Source organism: Thunnus thynnus, chromosome 24 (assembly GCF_963924715.1).
Source record: "Thunnus thynnus chromosome 24, fThuThy2.1, whole genome shotgun sequence".
In the NCBI taxonomy this organism is placed as follows: Eukaryota; Metazoa; Chordata; class Actinopteri; order Scombriformes; family Scombridae; genus Thunnus; species Thunnus thynnus.
The window spans coordinates 9,382,589-9,399,235 of NC_089540.1; the positions used below are offsets into that span (position 1 = coordinate 9,382,589).

The following is a 16,647-nucleotide window of genomic DNA, read 5'->3' on the forward strand; positions in this document are numbered from 1 at the left end:
AAATAAAACAAGATATTTTTAAGATGTCACCAAATGATGAATTCTAAAAATGATGAGCATTTTTCATTATTTGACAACAAAAAATCTGACCTAGAATCTGTAAGATGCACCTTTTGATCTAATGGAGGTCAAAATTTAACTATTTTCTCACATTTTATAGACAAAATGATTAAAATGAATCATTGTAAAGCGCTATATCACTCCTAATGAGCAGGTTGACAGCTTGCACGGTAGCCTCTACCATCAGTGTATGAACGTGTGTGTGTGTGTGAATGGGTGAATGTCAGCATGTGTTGTAGAACGCTTTGAGTGGTCGGTAGACTAGAAAATCATAATACAAATGCAGTCCATAAATCGTGAGATTAATCAATACTAAAAACAATCGTTAGTTGTAGTCCTAGTTCTTACCAGCATGCTGGGCACCCGCTGCACCCTGATGGTAGACTCAGCCCTGGAAGCCATATTTATCCTCTTCAGAAAGGACATAAATAGACTAATTAGATAAATTAGATTATCTTTGCAGGAGGACGCAGGAGGGTTTATAGAAATAAATGATACCTGTATCTACCATGCTGTCTTTTATTTACAATCATTTTACACAATGTTATCAGAATTAATTACAAAATGAAATATTGCCCTTTTTAAAATACATTTTATTAATGTACTTTTTGCAAGTCTCTCTTGTATTAATTACGCTCGAGCCAGAGCAGAGTGATGTTTCGGGGGCCTCGTCAGGCTCACAGTAGGGGCTGAGCTGACTGGGTATGGTGATTTCCACTTTACTTTTGTGTGGGTTAATGAAAAAAAAAAAAAAAAACCCTGAAAAACCCCTGAGCCTAATGGGATTTGGTGATAAGAAATTACCAGCGCCGGGTCCTTCTCTTTTGTCTCTAGCTGGGAGTTCAATGGCTGAGCCAATAAGAGGGAGCTCAGGGCCTCGGTTACCGTAGAGACGGGAGAACACAGGCCACGGCGTCGCCATGGTAAACAGGGGAGCTGTTTGTCAAAGTTCTTTTGACACACACACACACACACACACACACTGTACGTACACAAATGTAGTATGCACATGCACATTTTTCTCAGAAAACAATTACAATTTATACTGAATAGTTTTATTTTAGGACTAACACAAGCACTGTAGATAAAGAAAAAAAAAAAACTGTACGCTATAACAGCCAAGAATTCCCACAATGCTCCAGGGCAACAGTGACGCAAATTATATGTTGTGTGTAGAGCTCACACAATTATTGATTCATTTAAAGAAATAGAGAAATTAGGTTGTACCAAACTGTTCCTTTTTTTTTTGGTAATTCTTAACATATGTAACATGTTCAACACAAAGGTCTCTCCTTTAGTAGAAATAACTATTTGAGCCTTTTTAAGACAAGTAATTACAGCAAAAGCAACTAGCTACGCTGATCACACTTAATATGATCCTTATTGGACTGATGTGTATCCATTATATATTATTACATATATATTATTACATATATATTTTAAACTAAAAACTAACCATGTTAATCTGTCCCAGGCAGGAGTTCCTCACAATGCTTCAGGCTATCAGAGAAGCAAATGATTTGATTCATTAGAAGAAAAAAGAGGCATGAGTTGGCATTTTTTGAGTATTTTTTCACATGTGAAATGTGTAGGTATGAACACATGTTCTTTCATTCGGGTGTTAAATGAGCATTTTTAAAAATAACACAGAAATGACAGAAGAATTAAACTACATCAGCAGCTACACTGATGCTCTATTCATAGTTAGCTGCTTTACTGATCACATTTCAATCAAAGGATGATGCTAGATTTCACAAAAGATTGAGGATTAATAGTTTCAGGATTTGAAAAAAAAGGGGTTTCATACAGCTGTATTCATTATGTAGCTTTTATAGTTTACATTCATTTTCAGAAACCTGTATTCAAAGCCGTCAGAGCACTATGTTTTCATTTACACAGCAGATTTCATCGCTGTAGGACATTAGGCTCTGATTCCTGTTGTGGTTGCTGTCTGTGTTTTTCTTTTTTGCCTCGGAGGCCACAGAGCTGAGCTGAATAACACAATGACAACAATAGGAGAGAGAGCCAACGGGCGAGTGAGTAAGGAAAAGAGGAAGACGAGAGAGAGAGAGAGAGAGAGAAACACTCCTTGGCTTGCTTGCTCCTGCAGTGCGTCAGCTCTATGGCGGAGTGGAAAACAAGCAAATTACAGAGCACTGCCACAAAGACAGTGGCCTTGTCATCTCAACCTGCCAGTAAGGATTTCCTAAATTACCAGTAGTGCACTGGGAGGGCTGCCCTATAGCTTATCTGCCACTCCAGCAAAGAGACAGAGACAGTGCTCTTTCTGTGAAGGTTAGATCACTGCAGGACATGAAGCCAATATCAGGTTTTATTTGAAAAGCACATAAAATCCAGTCAGGGTGGTTCACCTCCGACAAGATGGAGTCATCAGTATCAGAGCTGATCGATCAATCAATCAACAATGGAAAGTACATTTCCTCGACTACTGTACAGTACTTAAGTATTCTTTATATCATATCATGTGTTCATACTTTTATTCCACTACATTTTAGAGGGAAACATGCTACTTTTTACTCCACTACTTGTATATCACAGTTATAGCAAGTAGTTACTTTGATTGAAATTTGAAAGAAACTATTATAACAACTTTAAATATTTATACTGTAAATTAAACTGTCCAATAGTACATTAAGCAGTTATAATAAGCTCCATGCAAATGCTGCTTACATGTAAATACATAACTGTAGTATATAATAATACTATTATTATTCATTATTCTACTCTTACCAGTAATCTTAATGTAAAATTTCAAGACTATTTATTATTAATTTGATGTTTGTATATTATATGTTTTGTTTATGTGCTTTGTGTTTCTATCTTGTGTTATACTGCTACACAAGAAATTGCCCCTTAGGGACAAATAAAGTAATTGATTAATTGATTTTTATTTATCTATTTTGTAACCTTTTTGGTCTTCTCCTCTGTGGCAGAGAGGTTTTGTTGTCCCACACCTCACCTAAACTGAACTGGTTTATCAGCTTCAATGTACAACAAGTGTGCAGTGTGTAGCCGTACAATATAGGTAAATATAAATATCAGAAGATACTAATGAAGTAACTTAGATCAGGGTCGGAGCTGGAAGGAGACAAAATGTTATATATTGAGCTTGTTCTCTCCTTTCTTAGTTTAATCTTCTTCATGATGACCAGCAGTCTGTTATATGACACTGTTACATTATATTATCACAGCCATAAACTGGTTTAGAAACCCTTCCAGCATATAATACTATATACAAATGTGCGTGTTTGTGCGCATGTATTTTCATATCCACCTTCCTTTATTAGTAATTGTCTTTTTTCTTCTATTTTCTCTTTCCTCCTCTTCCACAGACGTTCCCTTGGTTACACAATACACTTTCATACATGTACAGAAACTACTAAATACTCATACAAAATGTCAATATGTAGTTCCCCCATTAACACAACCAACTAAAAATCTCTTTAGGCTGTTTTTGTATTGTTGTATTATTATTGTATTGTAGTGTTTTTGTCTGTATGTGTCATATTTGTCACCTGTGTGCACCACATCTAATTGTACTAATAAAAAAGAGACAAGAAAAAAATAAACTTTTCCAGTATATCCAGGGAGTTTATAGCATGAAAACTGGCAGACTGTAAAATACTGAATTGTAGCAGAAGTATCAACTATTGGCTGCTTCAATCTACAGAAGGTGACACTGACTTTCTAAAGCCTGTATCCCTCATTAAATACTCTGTATTATGTGACACACTGTGAAGGAAAAACTAAATAATGGATTAAAAAAAAAAAAAATCACACAATGAATGTATATTACATTAGTGGAAAATGACTCCAGTTGTTCGCTGTGTCATTACGCTGTGACCTTTTGCTTAAAGAGTAAACAGCTGAGAACAGTGAGATGGACAAAAGGTTGAATTTATGTCTCTGAACAATAACTATTAAAAACTGAATATTGTTGCTTTTGCAGCATCAGAGCGTGAACGCTGGTAATTTCTCATTGTAGGAAAAATGACGAGACATGAATGGAACTTGTAAATGTAATGATCACACACACACACACACACAGCCCTACAGTAATGACATTTAAATGGCTCATTTGAAGATAAAAGGCCTGCTGACATCAAATGGATCCTTGTTATCATAATAGCAAACTACTAACAAGAAATGAAGCTGCATAAAAAGACATGCCTCATATTTGTCTCCATGAACACAATAACTAAGCAAACAAATATTGTTAACAAACAGCGATCTAAACTGTCTATTCACAGGAGCACATTATGCGAATGTTTGCCAATTTACGCTTCACCAATAGCTGAAGGAAATTAGTGTGCATTACAAGCGGCTCTGCACAGATTTTCAATTAATTTCTTTAAACAAGCATGACAAAACATGCTGTTGGTATTATAAAGCTTGAATTCTGTCAGCAAACAAAATCCAGATCTGAAAAGGAGATTTACTGAGTGAAGCTTCATATTTTGTTAACAATGTGACCCAAATTCAACAAAACATCATGAATGGCTCTTTGCAACTACTTAATGAACACTTATGGGGGCCTTTATGGGAACTTCCACTCATATACTTTTCTCCACAACACTTTCAATCAATGGATCCTTTTTGGAATTAAATCACACATAATTATACAAAAGTAAAGGATGATACAGAAAGACTTATTTCCAAGATAGCAATGATGCAAGAGTCAAGGTGACATCATTTATACCAACAAACCTACACAATAAATACCTTTATTATCATCAGTAAAATCATTCCGAGTCAAACATAACAAAAAAAATGTGTAAAATGACAACTTGGATGATAATCTATACTAAATACTCATGGACTCTGTTGTATACATACTGTATTACAGCACTGAGTTGAAGTTGTGTGGCTCTATTCTTCAAGGGTAAACAATTGAGCTGTTGGGATGCTGTTTGGGTTCAGAGACAACACAACGCTGCCTGATTAACTTTTTTTGACTTTTGTTGCAGATTTGTTTCCGGCTGTCACACTCGAGGCTTCGGTCTTTCAATACAGAGCACCCAAAGTTTGAACTCACGCTCTTGGAAGTTCAAACTCAGCAACTTGGGAGTCTTAACTTGCAAGAGAAAGAACAATGATAGTGACATCACCAGGTAATCACACTACAATGTGCAACAATACTACTCTACGAATCAGAGACATGGAGGACAACCAAGACCACAATGACGAAACATTCATCAAGAGCTGCCTGGGGTGGATCTTGAACATCCACTGGCCAGATACCATCAGCAACAATGATCTCTGGTGGAGAACGGGCCAACAACCTGTGCAAGAGGAGGTCAAGAAGATGGGGATGGATCGGCTACACACTCCAGAAACCCAATACCAGCACCACCAGGCAGGCCCTTAGATGGAACCCCCAAGGCACAAGAAAGAGAGGCTGGCCCAAGAACACCTGACGCAGGGACCTCGAGACGGACATCAAGCAGTGCGGGCTGACATTGAAACAGATGGAGAGGAAAGCCCAGGACAGAAGACTTTGGTGGACTGTGGTCAATGGCCAATACTCCATGAAAAAGCAGCGATAGGCATAAGTAAGTGAATTTATTATAATGTAATGTAATGGCCTGCCATTCACCCAATGACAACTAGGATGTACATGTGAGTATAGAAAATGGATGGATGGTAATATACTCTTTACTTCCTCTGTTTCATATTTATTATTTTTTATTGAAGTGTGGCAAGACCTGTACATATGAGGAGCCAGAAATACAAAGAGCCAACACTACTTCAGTTCAACACTTGGGGGTTTGGCTCATCAAAACTGGTTCATGTGACCCTGAGTTTCTACAAATCTGCTCCGAAAGCATCATCAAGCAAATGGGCGAAGCAAGAAATCTTGTGGTGATTTTGGCTCGTTCCTGGCTAAATGTGGACGTTTCAGAAATAGAGAAGTACACAAAAGAAGATTGAGAGAGGCCTTCAAAAAAACACCGAAGGCAGGGTGACAAAGAGGCAGTAGACATGTTTTGTATTGTCTTGTAATTTTGTTCATAAATACATGATTCATCACGACTGATAAACTGCTTCCATCAGATTTTGTCGGCATAAAAAAGTTTCCACACACACACAAAACTTTTCATTTTCTGCTCCTTCCCAGCTCCCCTTTCATCTTCCTCATCATCCTTTCCTTTTTTTCCCCTCATTCCCATCTCCTCCTCCTCCTCCTCCACCTCATTTCTTTCTCTCCTTCCTCCTCCTCTCCTCCCCTCTCGGAGGGTCTCACTGTAATAGGCAGGTAATTTCCCCCTATTACAAGACAGTACATTAGTCTCTGCCTGCACTATTTACACAAGTTAGCAGTCCAACCAAGCCATTTACAGACGATCATTATAGCATGTGGTGTCCCAATACGCTTGGGAATTCCGAGATGAAATGATGGCTTGAATGCATTATCCTGTGTGTGTGTGTGTGTGTGTGTGTGTGTGTGTGTGTTTGAGTGAGAGAGAGAGAAAGAGAGATCAAGGCAAGATCTCACAAGAGATCCTTTTAAAAGCCCAGCTCGAGATATATGATACTATTAAGATTTTTTGAGTACCAATTACACCACCACTACCTTAAGTGGCATTTCAGCCATTCAATTTTGATACATTATGAAGATGGCTTCATATATTATACCGGGATCTGCTTTAAGATGCTCGGCAGCTGAAGGCGAGGCCTCAAAGTGCTACAGGCAATTTGACAAAATTATCAATCCCCCTGCATTTGGCTGCTGCCCCTTTTTCTGCGAGTGATATCATCTTAAATGAGTGCATTCCCCCTTCCCACCTGACACTATCTTAACACCATTTACTGGTAACAATATGGTATCCAGCGATCTAATATGATATGGGACGACATCTGGCTAACATCATGTCCCAAAGATGTGAAGCGCTGGTCTGGTACACATCAAGCCAGATCTGCCAATTCTCTCATTTTTCTGCTGCATATGTGCTCCGACTCTGACCCTCAAAGAAATAAAATAAAGCCTCTTGTCACCTAACTATACTGACAAAAATCATGACTTTTGCAACCACTATAAGACGAGGAAACTTTCAACTTTTCACATTTCACCGTCTTCTCTGGCAGATGGAGTTTGCTCAGTTGTCATGGTAACAGTGTAGCTCAGTTGTGACCAATGAAAGCTGAGTGAGAATGAAAAGATTTGAACCAAAACTGTTGTTTTCATGGTCAAGAATGAACTTTTCTACTGTTTAGCTTTTAACTCACATGTTGTGTGTTTGTTCCCTACAATTTTTAGGTTACAAACAGTACTGTATATATTTTGAAGAAACATTATTCCACATGGATTACTCAAAGTTCTTGCTGCCTGTGAACAAAGACAAACATAAGAAAACAGTCATGCTTCAGTTACTATCACTATTACTATCATCATGAAAAAAAACATTGAACAATACATTTTTACGTAAATTTTGCATTGTTACGTTGCTACAAACATAACAAGGGGCTATGTACTGGTAAGAAGATGAAATATAATCTAAGAAGGCCGCTTTTAGTTATAAATTCATAAATTTGAAGTCTTATCTAAAGCCAAAACAAACTTGTATTACACTCAGAAACAACGCAAGCATTGGTGGGTTCTTGAATCAGGATTGAGTGGTTGTAAGACTCATCTGTATGTGATCATAGTGGTTTAGTTTGCATGCATGTGTGATCTTCTAAGAAGGCAGCTCTCGTGCTAAATGTCCTCCTGTAATAATGACTTCACTGAGGGGTTCCCTGTCTTTAAGGGGTGGGATAGACCCAGCACACACACACACACACACATACACACACACTGCTTCGCACTCTGAATGGTCTCCCATGGCAGTATCAGTAGGACATTGTCAGGCCAAACAAAAGGCCTTATCTCCCTTTTCCCTTTCAGTCTGGGTGATTGGCCAGGAGAAATGAGGAGAAAAGGCCATGTCCTCACCCGAGGCACCACAAATGTCAGCCACCTTCCTATCTCCATATAGCCAGTGTGTGTGTCTGAGTGTGTGTGTGTGTGTGGGTGCATGATGGGAGATCTACAACATTTATCTGTCTGACAAGGCTGCAGAGGCCACGGAAATCTTCCTGTCACTGTGTCAGAGTCATGAACACACACATTGAGGAGCACTCGCGCACACACACACACACACACACACACACACACACACACACACACACACACACACACACACACACACACACACACACACACACACACACCAGTTTAATACACACACACATACATACATACATGGATGCACTCAAACAGCTCACAGCTTCAAATACAATGCCTCTGATGCAGCCGTAACACCTCAAAGTTGCAGTTTGGGTGTGTAACAAGACATGTAAATATTGGTATAATTGTTACAGGATTATATAAAATTCCAGCAAATACATTTTTTGCCATCATGTCAAAGCAAGAATACTACATATGGTCCGAAGTCTCTACTGCACCAAGTCTGGTGTTTGCTCAAAATGTTCCAGAGAAAAGTCGGAAATACAAATCCCCAGAAATAACTTCTCAGCAACAACTTGAGTGGTTTACGGTGTATCGAGAGTAACAAAAACATGACTTACACAGATGGGAGCGACGCACAATTTGTTCCTTGCTTCAGTCCTGCCATTTCTTGATAAAAAGAAATAGACTCGTTTTCTAGAACAGGTGTCCAAATGGGTCAGTCTGTCTCTTCAGCATGAACAGAAAAATCAAAAGTATATTGAATTTTGTGGTGAAAATAACTTTTATCCATTGATTTAACCAGAAAAATGTGAGCTTATCTTGAAAACTGTCCTTGAAAATGAGATGTTTGAAATTCAGACGTGTTTGTTAATACTGTATGTTGTATGGAGATGGTATGGTGGCCACTGTGAACCTTTTCCCCATGTTCACTAAATTAAAAATATCCCTCAGAACTTTCTTTTCTTTCCCCTTATTTGGTTGAAGTAACTGCTTTAAAATCTCCTTCCTGTCTACTGTCCATCATGTGAGCTCTCATCCACCACTGCTCTCTCTTCATGAGCTTTCCATCACTAATTGAAGGATCATTTTAGCCACACGATATGGCTGAAGACATTAATCAAGACCTCGTTAAGGGTTGTTAAGGGACAATTGCCCATAATTCCTCTAATCCACTGGATATTTAATTAATTAACCAGCAATTAGAGACCAACAACTGTACAGCTGGCATGTTCAAGCCAGACAGCCAATTTCAGATTGGCTCTGCTGTGCCATTAATTAGTATTTGACGTAATTTTCAATTACAAATCTGTGAGTTATGAATCCTGCTGTGTCTGAGGCCAGGAGGACACTTCTGTAAGTTCCAGGGTTTGATCAGTAGAATCACTTTGCAGCCTTAAAACAGGACTACGTTGAGTGTAGTGCACCACCTACCCAAATATGTTAACGTTAGCCCAATAAGAACATGCTGACCTAGAAGTGTAAACATGGAAGTGTCTCAGAGAGTCAAGAGATTGATCTAAATACAATGTGAATTGTTTTTTTCTTAAGTATCAGTTTAACAGCTCTTGTTTTCCTAAATTATATAAATATTTTTTGAAATAACATCTAGACACTCCGCAACCAACACTCAAACCACCTCTCATGTTAGTCTTGGCCTTAATGATGCAGGAAATTCAGTTTTTCAGTTTTAATTTCCATCTTGCAATCATTATTATCTCCATTCCTTAATGTTACATCCTCTGCCAGTGTTAAAAGTAAATTAGCAATTCTAGGCTTCAACGTTAATGTTTTTTTTTCTCCACAAACCTACTCGCCCCTACACATATTGTTTTATTTATTAGCAGTTATCAAATAATAAGAAAATTGTCATGTTTAATCTTTATTTAAGTAAATGAAACAGAACAAGGACACGTCATACTACATGTCATAGATGCGAAGCAACAAACATTCTTGCATATCAAGAATGGTATGACCCATCCCCGATATTTCAGTCAACAGTGAATTCTTTTAATCAGCCCAGTTTCTTTCAAATAATCAGAAATCAAATCAATAATCATTTCTTCCACTCCAAGCTTCCTGATTTCCCTCTTTAATGTTAATGTTACCTGCTCCACTGATTCCTCTATTTGACAGATCTCACATAAACCTGAGGGATGTTTGTTTCACGCATCACACTAGGCTACTAAACTACTCAAGTTGTGATTGTCCAACAGCGCGTGCCAACACTCTGACGCATGCAAGGGGAGGGGTCTATGCTGCAAGACCATAATTTATGATATGATGATGATCGAAAAAAATGAAACATTTTTTATTTGATTACTTTTTCTTTTTTTTTTCCACTTGCCCGATCGGGCAGGTCAGTTGCTAGATTTATTAGCCCGATGTAGCATTGTACTTGTTGAACCATGAGCTAACCTGTCCTAGACCTGGCACTAGAAACCGAGAACAAAAACGCAGCTTTACGAGCGTCACATTACTGTCGCTGCTTAAGATTTTTACATGCATATTAGATAAAAAATTAGTCATGAACTAAGTTAAACTTTTAGAGCATCGTTTCTTACAGTTTACACTGACCTTTTTCCAGACTGAAACTATGGAGTAAATACCTGCAAGAAACTCTCTCATCACTCAGATCTTTGTATCACACTGCACTGTAACGTCTTCCAAAGTCATGAACATACATACTGTACATTATTTCATTATTTACATGTGGTGTCATGGACAAACTAGTAATACTATATTGGTCTGAGTCAAAGACAGCCCTGATTATAAGACAACCCCCCTTTTCCAACACCTCTTTTCAGAAAAAGATACAGCAGACTTTCCCAGACTTTGTGCTGTTTGGAAAGTTTCCCTTAGATACTATTAATTAAAAGAAGAAAGATCTCATCCTTGAAGCCTTTTCTCTCGTAAAAGTTCCATTAAAGCAGAACATAAAGCCCACATTTGTGTATCTTGTCTATCAGGCACTCTCTCTCCTGTCAGACTCTTAGAAGAGGTCAGAATTATTTTCTCTGTCAGTTAGCATTTTGTCTTTTTGTCTGTTTGAGCTCCTCATCATCTATGACAGCGCTAATTGTGACTGTTTGACAGACGATACAGACCCCGGTCTGTTTCTACAGTACAGACATCATGACTCGTTTCCCCTCGTCATGAATATATTTCCTCCACAGCAGAAAAGCTCTTTACATGAGCCGTCAGAAACTCCTGGAGGTTAAACTGAGCTAACCAAACACTTTTAGGGCTGATTAACTTTAAAAGACACTAATGGACTTTAAGACACTCGCTAACCTAACAACAGTAAAGCTACAAACAACCCATGATGAAACTCTCTCTGTAGAAGACAGTGTTACGAATCTGATGTTGTCAACATGTTATTGTCTAGTCCTTGAATTGAAGACGACCTTCACTTTTTCAAACGTATTTTCAAGAAAAAAAATATTGTCTTATATTCAGGCTAATATGGTCTTTAGGATGAATTTCAGTGGCCTCTATCACATGTCATGACCTTTGACCTTATATTTGGCATGAAAACTATTTTGCTGAGCTTGCAGGTTGAACATTAAAATCTTTTGTAAAATAAATGTTCAATGTTTCCCCATTATATTTTTATTAATTTGGGAAAACAGCATTAAACCATCACAAAAACACAAAAAACATCACTGAGATTCAGTTTCAAGCTACAACCGAAGGATAAGGAAGGATGACAAAGAAGTTAAAAGATAAATTTTGTGTAATTTCAACAAAATATCTCACCATACACAAAGTAGTGTTGATCATAGATTCTGTAGTAATCAAGAAATCCATCAAACTATCATTCATGACTGGACGAGAATATTGAAATCAGGAATATCAGCCCTGCTCCAATCAACCCCTAAACACAGTATGACACTAATGAAACATGATCAAATAAAACTGAGAATATATTATTGGAAAAATATTATGGAAATATATTCATATTGAGAAGTTTGACATCCTGGTTGTATTCTTAATATGCAGCCTGGCTGAGGACCAGAGGGGGGGGGATCAGTACACCTGGGTCGCTGGCTGAAAGGACGAGCAGTAAACAATGAATAGACGACAGCAGGGAGGGAGAAGGGGAGCGAGAGAGAGAGTGAGAGAGGCAAACAAGTCATTTGAGTGTGTTACTAATGTGTCTCTGCAGCAGGTGGGAAATCTATTACTGCTGTTTTCTAGACGCCTCTCAGCACAAACAATTAGAGGCAGAGAGGAAAAGAAAAAACAGAGTGTGTGTGAGGGGAAGACGGGGACGGATAAAGAGAGGCTACAGAATCAATTAGTCTTGTTAGGTGTAAGTTCACTTCACACACACACACACACACACACACCTGCCCTCCACCCTGTCCCTCCCGTGCAGAAAGGGCCACCCGCAGACCATACGCCATCACAAAAGAGCGTGCAGGGGCGGCGATTTATCTCCCCACTTTCTTTCTGCTCCCCTCTCCCTCTACCTCTCTCGCTCTGTCTGCTTCTTGAAAGTATGGGCTTCATCAGCCCCCCTGTGGAGATCATTCATCCACACGGTAACACACACACACACACACGCACTGTGGGATTTTTTTACGCTAATTAGTGCTCAGACCGCCTGCCCAATTATTACCAGCCGTGCTCTAATTAGGACTTATTTAAAGTGCTCGTCAATTAGTCTTTAACATCATTGTCTGCCTTAGGGAGCTGGACCGGTTAACACTTCCTGAACCAGAGGCAGAGCAGAGAGGTTCAGACTATCAACAGTTGGGGTCCAGGGTTTAATAGAATATACTTTATCTACTGCCGAGTATCGGGTCAAACAGACATCATGGAAATTCTCAAATTTACCTCGAGGCTTTTAGTAGAAACAGGCTTTTGTAACAAATCTTTCCTAGCACCACTGATTTCGCCAGTTGTGCTGCTTTCATTCAAATTACATGATCTTCTTCAGCACATGGAGTTTGCCCAGTTATGAAAATGTATATGTTCAAATTTCCTTTTTTTCTGGTCAAAGTTCATTTGATTTGACTTCATTTGATCATACCACATGATGAAGACTAAACTTCAACAAGGTCAACATGGATGAAACATCCTTAAAGTGGTCAGCTAAAATGTAAATTTGAACATCTACATTTCCATGACAACTGGCTGATGAAGGTCATGTGATAATTTGTAATTCTTTTATTCACTGTAAATTATTGTTAATGAAACTCACACATCCTGCGCCAAAGTTTCAGATAAGCCTTCCTGTGCCACAAACTGCATCATTTCTCTCCTTAGTAGTCTTTAATGTGAAACATCCGCTGGAAGAGAATTTACTGTGTTAAATGCAGTAATGATCCATTAAACATAACTTATATGGATATGCGAGACTATGGAGAGGCTTTTCTACTTTTTTTTCTAACAAGTCGACACTTTAGAGATGCACATGTTTCATGAGACATCAATGATTCAAAATAGAGACAGAGAGGGTTGGTTTGACTTGAGTGGAGGTAGGAAATCACTCACAAACACTGACATGTTGCTGCTCTGGATGAATTCTTTCAATGCCATAACTTGTCATTATTGATGTGTCCGTTGTTTGTCTGTGAATATACGGTACAACTTACTTCTCTGTGCCTTTTGTGTTCAACGCGTCCCCTAAGGGGCTGGTGGGGAGTTGTTCTCTGGCATGTGTTCAGTTCCCAGCTGTCTCACAGATTAATCAAACACTTTTCTTCAGTTCTTTTACTAATATGCTTTAATGCTGTATTAATGGCCTCCTATGATCCCATACTTCTAAATACTAACTACCTAAAAGGAACAGTCATACGCAGAGTCAAATTTGAAGATTGATACCAGTTCCATCTCTCTGTGTCTCATACAGACAGGTCCAGCATGTGGTTAGCCTAGCTTAGCACAAATACTGGAGTGAAACACCATATCTCCCAACAAATAACTGCATCTAAGACCATAATGTCTGGTTTTATGATTATTGTTTTAAGTAAGTTGAGATGCTCATACGACGACGTACACAACATTTAAATATGCAGTAAATATAAAGCCAAAAGAAAAAAAAAGTTGTGGCAACTAGTGTGTAAATCTTTAATTATGGCTCACTTTAGAGTGGAAATCAAACTTTTACACATATGTTCACCTTCTTCATAGAAACAAGTCCTAGTCATGACTGACATTACTAGAGATATGTGACAGAAAATTAGTCAAAAAAATGTCTGATTGTCTTTGAGTTTTGGGCTTCTGGTTGGCCAAAACAAGAAGTTTGAATATATCAACTTCGCTTGAGGAGAATGTGTCACTTTTCACTATTTTCCCACGTTTTACAGACTAGACGATTAATTGTTTAAATAAATAATAAATAACTGTTAATTGCAACTCTATCTGTATTCCACTTTACACTAATATCCAGAGTTTGGACAAAGGGAATAAAGCCACACATATGCCTAACATATCACTTAATTACTGTAAAAAAAAAAATCTAAAGACTCATCCTTTTAAGGAAATCCTCATTTAGTGAAATCTGAACTTAAGTATTTGTCTGCCATCAGCTGAAAACATTTCGTACATGTCGCTGCTCACTGAGAACGCTGCTTACTCACTTGTCTGTGATCAGGACTGCTGCTGTTTAACTGATACTGCAGATAAGACTCAAAAATGGCACCAATAACGAGGCCAAGGTTGCTATAATCCATGACATGCGGGGTCGTAGCAAGTGCATCAGATAGTTGTAAACTCTCTCCTCCTCTCCCTCCCTCCTCAGAGCAGTAATCTGTCTGTCAGTGTGTTGCCAGTGACTCCCTGTGGGCGGCTGTCTGTTTGAGGCTGTTTTAATTAATTTCCAATCAGAGCAAAGTAAATTCATTAAGCACTCACAGCTCTGTTTGAAGACACACACACACGCACACACATATTCACAAGCGTGTATGCAGCAGTGAGCATTAACATGAACCTATGAATGTGATATGCACTCATAGTACTGTGTCACTGTTTAATATACGTATTCAGTGGCATTTTAAACACAATAAATAAAACAAAAACTGTGTGTTTATTTAACTAGAGAAGAAAGGAATCAAAAAGAAAGAAAAAACACCTTAAAATGTGCTGTTTTAAAAGATACATGGCTTCCAACTTTGACCAGATTGTGGATGAAAATGGAAACAGAACAGCAAAAGAGGCTTAAAAACAGAGAAAAGAAGATATTTTGACAATGACAGAATACAAAAACTACTGAAATATTGTGTGAAAGTTACACACCTGCTAGACAGAAAGGAAGAAAAAGAACATTTATTAAGATGACAAGACTTACAGTCTAATTGACTTTCCTTTATATTCTGTTTTTATTCCAATAATCTCTTTAATCTGAAGCACTTTATTTGACATTGCCTCATTTGTTGTATGTAAATATATCTTTGATTCTTCTGTTTTCAATATCTATTTGAGTTAAATTGCATGAAAGCACTTCTTTGAAATCGTGAATTGTGCTATATAAACAAGCTTGACTTGCCTAAAAATAATACTGTGTGTTCACAGAGAACGCAAAGCAAATTTATAGGCGCTGTGATTGCATACAGTTTAAAATCAGTGGAAAGACGTGAGTAGACTCAAATTCACCCGGGCGGAGCAAATTGATGCGAGAGTTAAAAATGTTTCAATTAGATCGAAAAATCTGTGCGTATCCCGGGGCTTTATGGATGGATCTAATTCATAAACGTACAGAGACGAGACTGAAAAGAGAGACTAGAGGGAAATAACAGAGTTTCTGGTGAGTTCTGGATTCAGGTAGAGGCTTTGCGTTCTGTCTGAACAAACCATCAGGATTCATCCAATGATGAGCATCAATATCTACATCTATCTAAAGCAGTTCATGAAAATTTGACTGTTAGTGTTTGAGTTCCAGCACTATGGCCAAAGCAACGACAGCAGTTGAAAACTTTTGTCCTGGTAGCAGCCTAAAGGCCTCTATACACTGTGTGATTTTGATCTAACCAGATGAACATGAACGACATCTAGCAAATTATGGACATCAGTCCAAAACATTGGTCCTAAATCTCACTGTGAGACACGTCCACCGGTTTAGAGCTTTGGCAACCAAAGACAACCTACATCAAAACTGTCAGTGTCACAAATTTAGGACTCTAAATTTCTCAGTATCTGCTGCTACCCTGCATGCATCTACAAAGAAACCAACTGGAGTACGGCATGAATACATCTTGAACGGTAATCATCATTTTTTATTAAAATAATGATAAAATAGTGCCTGTGTTATGGCCGAAGCTTGTTTTTGCTGTTGCTTCAAAACAGGTGCAGAGTTGATGACGTTTCTCTCTACAATTCACCAGACATTCATGGCACAATCTGACATGCTTCAAATTCAATATCATACAGTCTGACATAGATTGTAACCAAGATGTAATTAGAGCCATCTCACACAGTGTGACATGCAAAGAACCTGTAAGAAGAATCATTAAGAATCATCCTCTGAGAATCATTAATATCCATCCCAAATGCCAGGATACCCCACTCTGTATCAAACTGTTAAAACACTTCAACCAAAACACCAAGAGACGTCGCCATCCTCTGGCAAAAAACAAGCCCTAAATATCAGCTAAGGCAGGATGCTTTACTCC

At 38.2% G+C, this 16,647-nt stretch overlaps 2 long non-coding RNA genes across 4 annotated transcripts in view; one reads left to right on the forward strand and one right to left on the reverse strand.

The window, feature by feature from the left end:
* Positions 1 to 16,647, forward strand: part of LOC137176924 (uncharacterized) — a 103,120-nt gene that overhangs the window by 85,655 nt on the left and 818 nt on the right. Inside the window, exons 3-4 of one of the 3 annotated variants that reach the window (XR_010925894.1) lie at positions 5,049 to 5,633; positions 5,776 to 8,308. This is a non-coding gene — a long non-coding RNA (uncharacterized lncRNA). Of the gene's footprint in view, positions 1 to 5,048; positions 5,634 to 5,775; positions 8,309 to 16,647 lie in introns of those variants that run through there. The other 2 variants (XR_010925893.1, XR_010925892.1) reach the window with 2 other exon arrangements.
* The window catches only part of LOC137176923 (uncharacterized), a 156,814-nt gene that overhangs the window by 37,918 nt on the left and 102,249 nt on the right, over positions 1 to 16,647 (reverse strand). The gene's annotated exons all lie outside the window — the stretch shown is intronic.